Source organism: Phascolarctos cinereus, unplaced genomic scaffold (assembly GCF_003287225.1).
Source record: "Phascolarctos cinereus isolate Bilbo 61053 unplaced genomic scaffold, phaCin_HiC Scaffold_726;HRSCAF=1367, whole genome shotgun sequence".
Lineage (NCBI taxonomy): Eukaryota > Metazoa > Chordata > Mammalia > Diprotodontia > Phascolarctidae > Phascolarctos > Phascolarctos cinereus.
Window position 1 is genome coordinate 89,000,650 of NW_027556098.1, and position 11,182 is coordinate 89,011,831.

The window sequence follows — 11,182 nt, forward strand, 5'->3', positions numbered from 1 at the left end:
GGATATCTTGACCTAGAGAATTTAACCGTTTTCAGTATAGTTCCAAATTGCTTTCCAGAAAGGCTGACACAGTTCACAGCTCCACTAATGATGCACTAGTGTACCTGTCTTCCTACAACCACTTCAGCATTTGTCTTTTTTTTTTTTTGGTCATCTTTGCCAGTCTGACAGGTGTGAGGTGGAACTTTGTGGTAGTTTTAATTTGCATTTCTCAAATAGTAATGATTTAAAGCATTTTCATATGGTTATTGAGAATGTTAATTTCTTCCTTTGAAAACTGCCTACTCATATCCTTTGACCATCTATGAGGAATGGCTCTTGTTTTTATATATAATAATAGATATTTATATAGTGTTTTAGGTTTTGTAAGTGTTTTATATACCTTGTTTCATTTGACTTTGTTCCATATGTATCTAGGATATCATGAGGGATATTGGCCCCTAATTCTCTTTCTCTATCCTTGGGTTAGGTAAAGCAAGATCATATTTGTATCATAGAAGGAGTTGATAGGATTCTATTTTTTAAAACAGTGAATGTAATATTGAAATTATTGTTCTTTGAATGTTTGAATTAATTTGTAAAACCATTTGATCATGGGGCTTTTTTCTTTGTGAGTTCATTTATATTTTTATGATTGGATTATTTATTTCTTGTTCTGTTAATGTGGGTATTTTCTTAATAAATACTCATTTCATCTCATCCACTTTTGGCATGTAATTTAACAGAATAATTTCCTTTATTTCTTACTAATTTGTAGTGAATTTTTTTTAAATCAAGTTAGCTAATTGTTATCTATTTTTGTAGTTTAAAAAATAGCTCCTGATTTTATTTATGTATTTAATAGTGATTTTTTGTTTTCATTTTTATTTATTCCTTTTATTCTCAAAATTTTTATTTTTGTGTTTAGTTGGGGGTTTTTGATGTGCTACTTTTCCAGGTTGTTGTTGTATTCCTAATTCATTGATCTTTTTCTTCTCTCTTTTGTTAATGAAGGTCTTTAACAATATACATTTTTCTCTAGAGACTGCTTTGCCTTCATCACAAAAGTTTTATTATGTTTTCTCATTGTCATTTTGCTTGATGAAATTATCTGTTGTTTCTATGATTTGTTCTTTGATTCACTGATTCTTTAGGATTGAATTATTTAATATTTAATTTTTAATCCTTTCTTCAGAGACCCTTTAGTAAATATTATTTTTATTGCATTTTGGCCAATAAAGGATGTGTTTAATATTTCTGCTTTTCTACATTTGTTTGTAAGATGTTTGTGCCCTAATACATGATCAGTATTTGTAAAGGTTCTAAGAAATGTGTTTATTCTTTTCAATTCTGACCTAGTATTCACCAAAGATCTGTTATAGCTACTTTTTGTAAAATTCTGTTTGGGTCCTAAATTTCCTTATCTTTTTGTTAAATTTGTGTAAATGAAAGCAATACATTCAGGTCTCCAACTATTATAGTTTTTCTTTACAACTATTATAGTTTACTATTATTTTTATTCTTTTTCTGTAAACTGATTAACTTTCCCTTTAAGTTATTTAGATGCTATGTCAGTCAGTGCCTATATATTAAAGACTGATATTCATTGTCTATGGTGCCTTTAAGAATAATGCAATTTCCTTGTTTATTTCTTTTAATCATGTCTATTTTTACTATTGCCTTGTCTGAGAACATAATTTCTACCCTTGCTTTTTAAAGTTCAAATGAAACATAATAAATTGTTATCTAGCCCCTTATTTACTCATGTATGAATCTTGGTGTTTCAAATGCATTTCTTGTAAAGAACAGATTGTTGGATTCTGCTTTATAATCTATTCTTCTATCCTCTTCCATTTTATGGATGTTAATTCACTTTCATGGTTATGATTCTTAATTGTATTTCCCTCCATCTTATCCTTGTACCTTCTTCTCTCTTCCCATGTGGCCTCTTTTCAAGAAGGAATAAAATGCTTGGCAATCTCATCCACCGTACCTCTTTTCTTCCCCTCACTCACTTTCTTTATAGTGAATCCATCTCTTTTTTTATCCTACTTCCTCTCTTCTGCTATTCCTCTTTGTCTTGTTGTTGTGTTTAGTGTTTTTCTTTGCCATACTCCTTGAGTGTGTGTTGGTGGGTGTATTCAACCCCATTTTGTTTAGATGAAAGTGAACCACTGCCTCCAAATTTAGTGTTTTACTCACACACTCTGATTATGTAAACAGTGAGTCCTAACTCCTTCTTCTCTCTTTCTTTCCTAGTGTATTACTTTTCCCCTCCCTTTTCTGTCTTCACTTTAGATCATGAAAAAGATCACTTAAAAAAAAATATATATATATATATATATATACATATATATATACACATCCCTAGGCCTTCTTGCCTTATTTATGACCCATTAAGACATGAAGACTCTGAGGGGACATTTATTTCTTCCTTCTTTATTAGAACACATAGGGGCAGCTAGGTGGAACAGTGGATAGAGTTCCTCCGCTGGAGTGAGGAGGACCTGAGTTCAAATCCAGCCTCAGACACTCGACGCTAACTAGCAGTGTGACACTGGGCAGGTCACTTAACCCCAATTGCCTCACCAAAAAAAAAAAACAACACCAGACTTCCCCATCATATGAGCCCTTTCCATTTGCTCCAATGTATTTACTCTTTTGGAGTTTCTCTTGACTCCCGTATTTACATTTCAAAGATTCTCTTCAGCTCTGTTCTTTACATCAGGAAATGCTGAGAAGTGCTCTATGAAATGCTGAGAAGTGCTCTATTTCACTAAAGGTCCATTTTCATCCCTGTAAGAGTATACCCAGTTTTGCCAGATAAGTTATTTTTAATTGTGAGCTTGTATCTTTTGCCTTTTGTAATACAGTATTCCAAGTTCTTCTGTCCTTACAGCTACCTAGCCTTGTTCAGTCTTGAATGTTGTTCCTTGGTGCTTGAACTCTTTCTGACTACTCACAATATATTTTTTAAAACCTGGAAGCTTTAGGTTTTGACAGTGACATTCCTGAGGTTTTCATTTGGGGGTTTCAGGAGATTTCTAGTGGATTCTATCTACTTTACTTTCTTCTCCACTTCTAAGAGGGTTCAGCAGTTTTCATTTGTGGTTTTAGAATATAGTACTGAGGCGTTTTTGTTTTTATTTTTATTTCTTGACCTGTTTGTAGGTTAGCTGTTTTTGATTGAGAATACCTTACATTTTCTTTTATTTTTCCAGTTGATTCTGTTCTTGCATTTCTTACTGTTTCATGGAATCACTGATTTTTGTTTGATTCATTCTAATTTTCAAGGAGTCTTGTTATTTGAGTAAGATTTTTCACCTGTTATACTAAGTTCATTCTCCTTTCACTTCTTTCTTCTAGAGTTCTCAATTCATATTTTTCCAATTCATTTATAATATCATTTTTTGTCTCTTATTTCATCTCTTCCAGTAATTCTAATAGACCTAGGTAAGTGCAAGCCATATCTTTATCTGAGGCTCTGCCTGTAGTTGCTGTGGAGTTACTTCTTCTAGCCTGTGGTGTCCAAGACATCCTTGGATCCATAAAATATATTTATCATTGGTATCTTGTTTAAATAAACATTATATACATATAACATTTATATAAATATATGTATATGAATTTTTGCATATACGAATACATAAATACAACTGATAAGTGTGTTACCAGCTTTACTTCTTGAATGGGACTTTTTGTCAGAGCCAGGCACTAACACACTTGGATGAAACAATGGTCCTTTGTTTTGCCCTATTGGGTATTACCTGAGATCCTTCCACTAGCTCTTCCTTCTACTGATATCTGCTGTGCACAAAGTGCTGGCAAGTTCCAAGCTCACCTGTGTCCTCTGGGTACAGGGTGCTAAGCTCTCAAGGTTTTAAGGGAACAACTCATGTTAGCTTGCTGCAAACTTTCAGAGTCCCTAAGCTGTGTGGACTGATTACTACCCTCTTGGTAGGAAATTTGATGTTTTATTGGCTCCCATCACCCTTCTAGGCTCAAAGCTCTTTGTGGGTACTTTACCATTCTTGGACCTTCTTGTTAAAATATTCCCATCTTCCGGTTCTTGTGGCAGAGTTATGTTTTAAGGTATAGGACTTCCTGGATGTGAGGAGTACAGCCTTCGGGTTTTCTGGCCTAGAGTGAATGCTTTAGGCCTTTCCAGCTAGACGGAGGGGTGGGGAGGCTGCCTGTGGCCTCAAGGCTGCAGGTTCCCCATTCCTGGGCTAGAGAATTCCAGTCTCCATGGTGGCCAGGCGAGCTTGACATCCTAGGGTATCCTAGCGGGAGCGCTTTTTTTTAAGTGCTTTATTTTTTAAGTTTTGTTTTCTCAATTACATGTAAACAACTTTTAACATTTGTTTTTAAAAATTTTGAGTTCCAAGTTCTCTCCTTCCTTTCCTCTCCTCTCCCTCCTAGGGAAGGCAAGTGATTTGGTATAGATTATACATGTATAATCATGAAAAACATTTTCGTATTAGCCATATTGCTAAAGGAAACAGACCAAAAAGGCCCAAGAATGATAAAGTTTAAAACGTATGCTTCAATCTGCATTCAGACTCTCTATCAGTTCTTTCTCTGCAGTTAGATACCATTTTTCATCCCGGCTGGGGCACTCTTAAAGTTATTGGAGTTCAAAGGCCTCCAAGAGCCTCACTTGCTTTGGTCCAGCTTTCTGAGTTCCCTCTTTAGTCTTTTTCAAGTTCCTGGCTGTCTCTTCTTGCCAACGTCTATACTAAATATGTAACTGCAGTTTCTTAATTCTTATTTTGTCTTTTCTACAGTTTCTGTTCTGTATTTTTGGAATTACACATATGGAAATTGGGTTATATGTCTGCTGTTATACTTGGGGGCCTCAACTTGATGTTACATGATTAAATGCCTTTGCTTTCTAGTTCATCAACTTATAATTTCTATGATCTACATCTTCCTTGCTGGTGAGCCACACTCAGGGATGGCCATACTCTTGATATCATCATTACCTAAAAGTGTTTACCTCTACATTTTATAACACTACAATTCCTCTACAGCCCATAGCCTATCTTTACATCTCTATGCCTCATCCCTCCTAAACCTGTTCTCTTTCTAACCAGAACTTCCAGTCACTTCACTTCTCCCATACTTTTCCCAAGCTGCCACCCCTGTCCTGGCCTCATTTTCCTCTTGAAAATCTTAACTGTATAGTTCACCATTACAGCTTTACACTGTTCTACACACTGTCCCCACTGTCCTGTCTTTGCTCATTCCTTTCAAACCCCCAACCCTGGAATATTCTCAGCCCTTCCCTCTCCCCTTTCTCGTATTCATGTATGGCTGAGCAATCACACAATTTCATTGACTGAGACCATTACGAATTTGTTATCTGATCTTAACGGCCCACACAACTGCACAAGGATGATTTCCTTCTTCCCTGATGAATTCTGTATTGCAAAGGGTCAGGATATTGATGAAGCTTGAGTACCAAGGCTGAATTGATCTTGTAGCATGCTGGGGTTCTGATGTGTATGATGAAAGATCATCAAGCCCTGAGGAATTGAGATCTATTCATTTTGAAATATATAGACAAATTAAACAAATTATTTCAGAACCATGCTAACCTTGAGAATTAAAACACAATTGAAGACCTAAATAAGGGGTTTGTTACTGTTATTCTTTGTGCAGAAAAATGCCCATTGTTTGAAACTGATAAGGCTTCAACTAAGGCTGATTACTGGAGAAGAAAAAACTTTTGGCATCCATGAAGGAAAAGGCATAGGTCAAAACCCTAATCAGAGAAAAGGAAGCATCTAACCTAAAAGAAGATGTCAGGTAGAAAGGAAAATTCCTTAATTTGATTTCTCTTCAGAGTAGGGGATACCTCAGACTGAACTATTTAGGCTGCAGCAACAAAAATGAGTAAATCAAAAAAAAATTATGCTAAAGATGGCTAAAACACAAACCTAGAAGAGGAAAAAAACCTGAAAAATATGTACAATCAAACTTTTAAAAAAAATAGCTTGCATCAAAAAACAACTAGAATTCTTCAAAGGAATGATGTAAGAGGTTATTTTTTATAAGTTTAAGTGAAAAAGAAAAAAAATAAGTGAGCTATGGAGGAGAGTTGGAAAAAGAATCAGTAATTTAAAAGAAGAGGCAAAAAAAAATATCTTAGTACCAGAATTGATCGAAAAGAAATAATTAACTAAGAGACAACTAGATTTCTTTAAATAAGTAAAAAATAAAAGAAAAAGGTAAGATCTTATATAATAAACAACCAACATGGAAAACAGATCAAGAAAAAAATCTTAAAAATCATAGGACTACCTGAAATCCATGACAAAAAAAGAACCTAGATATTATATTTCAAGAAATCATGAAAGAAAACTACCCAAACATATTAGAATAAAAGGGCAATATAGTCAATTCAATGAGCATACAGAAGGAAACAGAAAGAGGAGAAAAAGAAAGATAGTGAAAAGCAAAATAAACCCTAAGCTTGGAAATGAAATAATGAAGAGGTTAAAAGTTTAAAAGAAAAAAGGAACTAAAAAAGGAAAATGGTAACCATTTAGAGAAGAAAAAAGTATAAGAGAATAGGATGGAGGGAAATAAACAACTGTTATAACTGTAAATGTGAATAGAATGAACTTAGCAAAATGGATTAGAAAGTAAAATCCAACAATGTCTACAAGAAACACATTTGAAACATAAAGACTAACACAGTTAAAATAAAGGGTTAGATCAAAATCCATTATGTCTCAACTGAACAAAAAGTCTGGAGTAGAAATTATTACTTTAGACAAGGGAACAGCAAAAGCAAAATAAAATAGACTAGGAGAGAAAGGAAAATGATATTTTCTTGAAAGCTAACAAACAATGAATTTATTTCAATACTTTTTACGTGTCATCATAGATTCAAAAGTACTTAAAGGAAAAACTAAATGAATTATATGGAAAAATATTCCATAAACCTGTAAGAGTGAGGATCATCAGTTTCCCCAATCATCCTTATAAAGATCTTAAGAAAAAAATGTCTTAAGGTTCTAAATAGAATTTTAGTAAAATTAGATATGATAGAGCTATGGTAATTATTAAATGGAAATAGAAAGGAACATACATATTTTTCAGCAGTGTTGGTACCTTTTAAAAAATTCAATCATGTCTTAGAATATTACAAAAATGAAGAAAAGCAGAAATAGTGTATGCATAATTTACAGACCACAATGCAATAAAATTATATGAAATAAAGAACTCCTGCAAACGTTTAAAATCAAAGACTAAATAATAATCTTAAACATTTGATAGGTTACAGAACAAATAATAGAAATAATAATTTAGTCAAAGTTAAGGACAATAATGAGTATATCAAAATTTTGGGGGAAATGAAACTAAAAATCAAATACCTCAAAAATCTTGAAAAATCAAAGATTAACAAAATTGAAAACTGAAAAAAAAAATCCTACTGAATAAGTAAAAGTGCCACTGATTTCTTTAAAAAAAAACACAATAAAATAGATAAATCATTAGCTAATTTGATTAAAAAGAAGAGGACAAGCAAATTGTCAGTATAAAAAATGAAAATTTATTAATGAATAGAGAATATAAGAAATGAAGAAGAAACAAAGGATATCATTGGAAAGATTTTGCCCAATTATATACCAATAAAACTGATAGCTTAAATGAAATAAATATTTACAAAAACATAAAACACCTAAATTACCAGACCAAGAAACAGGAAATTTAAATAACCCAATTTCATAGAACATGGACTACCCATAAGTGAACTTCAAAAGAAAAATACTCCAGTACCAAATGGATTCACAAGTGAATTATATCAAACATTCAAAAAACAATTTCACTACTACATAAAATAGCAGAAATAGCAAAAGAAGGGAACCTACTAAATACCTTTTATGATACATATATGGTCTTAATACACAAACCAAGGAGAGTCAGAACATGAAAAGAACACAATAGACCACCATTCCTAATCAACATTGATTTAAAAATATGAATAAAACAGTAGCAAAAAGGCTAAAACAATACATCACAAAGATTACACACTATGACTAAGTTAGAATTGTACCAGGGGCGCAGAGTTCATTTATTGTTAGGGAAACTGTAAACTGACTTAAACATGTCAATAATAAAAAATGCTAAATCACTTGATTAAATCAATATATGTGGAAAAACCTTTTTGAAAAAATATAACACCCATTTCTATTTGAAATATTAGAATAAATGGGCATTTCCTCAAAATTATAATATATATCCAAAACCCTAAACTACCATAATATGAAATGAAAATAAACTAGAATCCTTTCCAATAAAATCAGAAATGAAACAAGGGAAAAAACAAACAAACAAACAAACAAAACCCTGTTATTGCACTCCTTGCAGCATTTGTTGCAAATCACTTTTCTTCAATCCACCTATACCACCACTTCTTTCCCTGGAAACTTATTCTTGCAAGCTCTTCACTCTCTTCTCTCCAGTTCTAAGTATCAGATTCCCTCAATATCATCACCTATTCTCTTTGTTCTAGTTTTGGAAGAAGAGGTTGCTTTTTTCCTTGCTGACATTAATTGCTTTACTTCTGTCCTTAACCCAGTCCTCTCTTTTCTCCTCCAGGAGCTCATTGACTGTTCTATCATTTCACCCCTCCTAATTTTCAATGCTTCCTTATCCAGAGGCTCTTTTCCATCTACATATAAATGTTTCTAGATCTACTCCATCCTTAAAACAAACAAACAAGAAACTTCTTTTGTTCCTACCTTCCCCTCAGGTTTTCATCCTATTTCTCTTCTACCTCTTATAATCACACTTCTAGTGGGGGGGAAATAACTGTTCTTTGCCTCCACTACTCACTTCTCAAACCTTTGAAATCTGGCTTTCATCTCCACTGCTAAATTAAAATGATATCTCTCCAAAGTTACCATTTATCTCTTGCTAAATTCAGTGGCCTTTTACCAATACTCAACCTTCGCTCTTTCTGAATTGACATTGTTGTCCTTATGGATATTTTTCCTGCTTGGGTTCTCATAAGACTTTTCTCTTGCAGTTCTCCTCAGTAACTAATCCTCAGTCTCCTTGGCATGATCATTCCCTGGACCCTTTGTGTTGGTCTACCATTGGACTCTGTGCTGGATTCATGCCTCCCTTTGTACCTTTCCTTGGCAATTTTTGGATTCAATTGTAACATCTATGAAGATGAGTCCCAATTCTACTTATCAGACCTCATATATCTCCTGGGCTTCAGGCTCACAGGCTCCACCTGCTTGCTAAACATTTCTACTCAGTTGTCCCATAGGCATTCCAAATCTAACATTTTTTTTTTAGGCAAGTAGGGTTAAGGGACTTGCCCAAGGTCACACAGCTAGTAAGTGTCAGTGTTTGGTCTGAGGCTGGATTTGAACTCAGGTCCTCCTGACTTCAGGGCTAGTGCTCTATCCACTGTGCCACCTAGCTGCCCCCTCTAAGATTTCTAAAATGTGAGGGATGGGGTCTTGTGAAATAATCATTTACAAAGTGCCTACTGTATGCCAGATACTGTCCTTTTACAAATGTTATCACATTTGACCCTCACAAATAACCCTGGGAAGTAGGTGCTATTATGATCCTTATTTTACAGTTGAAGAAACTGAGGCAAACAGTTTAAGTGACTTGCCCAGGGTCATACAACTGTTAAGTGTCTGAGTCCAGAATTGAGATCAGATCTTCCTGACTTCAGGTGGAGTACTCTATCCTATGCATCACCAGCTGCCTCCGAGGCAACTTCCCCCAGGGAGCCATTCCTGGACCACTGGCCCCCAGCCCCTTCACATCCCTCTCCTGAGTACCTTAGTTTATGGACATCTCTTCCTTTTCTGACTTCCTATAGCCCTTTATAGTCTGAATCACACAATATACTGTCCCCAAACATATTAGGAGTGTTCTCAGGTAGGGATTATATCTTCTCTTTCTCTAGCTTCTCCCACAGCACCTACAATAGGCCTGGTTACACAAGAGGTGCTCAGTAAATGTTGGATGATTCACAGTCAAGTAGATAAGGAAGAGGTGCCCAGGGAATAGATAGGAAGTTCCAAAGGTAGGGAAAAATAGCGCTCATCATTCCCACAAAACCTACTCTTCCTCCTAACTTATCTATTTCTGTTTAGTCACCAACATTCTTCTGGTCACCCATGTTTGCAGCCTCAGTCATCCTCAACTATAAGCATGTGTGCATATGGGGTGTGTTAATGTCTCAAAATAAAGTGGCATTCTGTTTTAATATAATCACAAGAAACACTTTTAGTTTAATATTGTGAATTGTGTTACACAATAAGAACTGAATTATATGACACAGATGTGGAAATGTGATAGAAAGCCCACATTTGCTTATAGAAGCATTTTTCTTCTGTGGCACTGCATTGTTATCTTCTGACTATTACTCTACAAAAGGTGTTCACCTCAAGCACTCCCAGCATAGTATATCTTTATTTTTGAGTATCAACTGAAGGAGCATTTAAAAAGCCCATGTCTTTGTTTTACTCTACATGTATGATGCCCCCTTTTAATTGGGAAATATGGATTGTTTCATTATTAACATAGGAAAAGGAACAAAATTAATTATAATGAAAGTGAAAATACCATAAACTCCTTGGTTTAAAATTTACATCAAGACTGCCACCATTAGTTCCATTGTGCAAAACAAAGCAAGTAATGACCAAGTGAAAATAACTTTTGTCTTTTAGTTTTATGTCCAAAATATGACAAAGCCATTAAACTGGTCTGTGATATTAAAAGTAGCTTAGGACTCTCAACCTTCATTATCTAGATAGAGGTCTTTCACCACCAAAACTGAACATGTTTTCTAGAAGTAGAATAGAGAGTAAATGAAGAAGCATATAATTGGGATGAAATGTTTAGGGGTTAGAATATAGCCCATCAAAGTACAAGGTATTTGTTTTTCCAATATTTTTTAATAAAGGAATCATTCTGAATAGGGCAAACATTAAAAAAAAAACCCTCACCAGATCTCAAAATCTCATTTGTTTAGCTCTTCTTCATGATCAAGTTTTAAAAGGAAGGGAAACCTTCACTGTTGTTTTGTTGCATGGAAGCAAACATATTTTTCATCTAAACCAGAACAGTGTCCTAACTAAAAATGGAATGGAGTAACTGATTGACATTGTTCTACATTTGGCCAAAGATGAGAGACCATTCAGAGGTCACAGTGAAA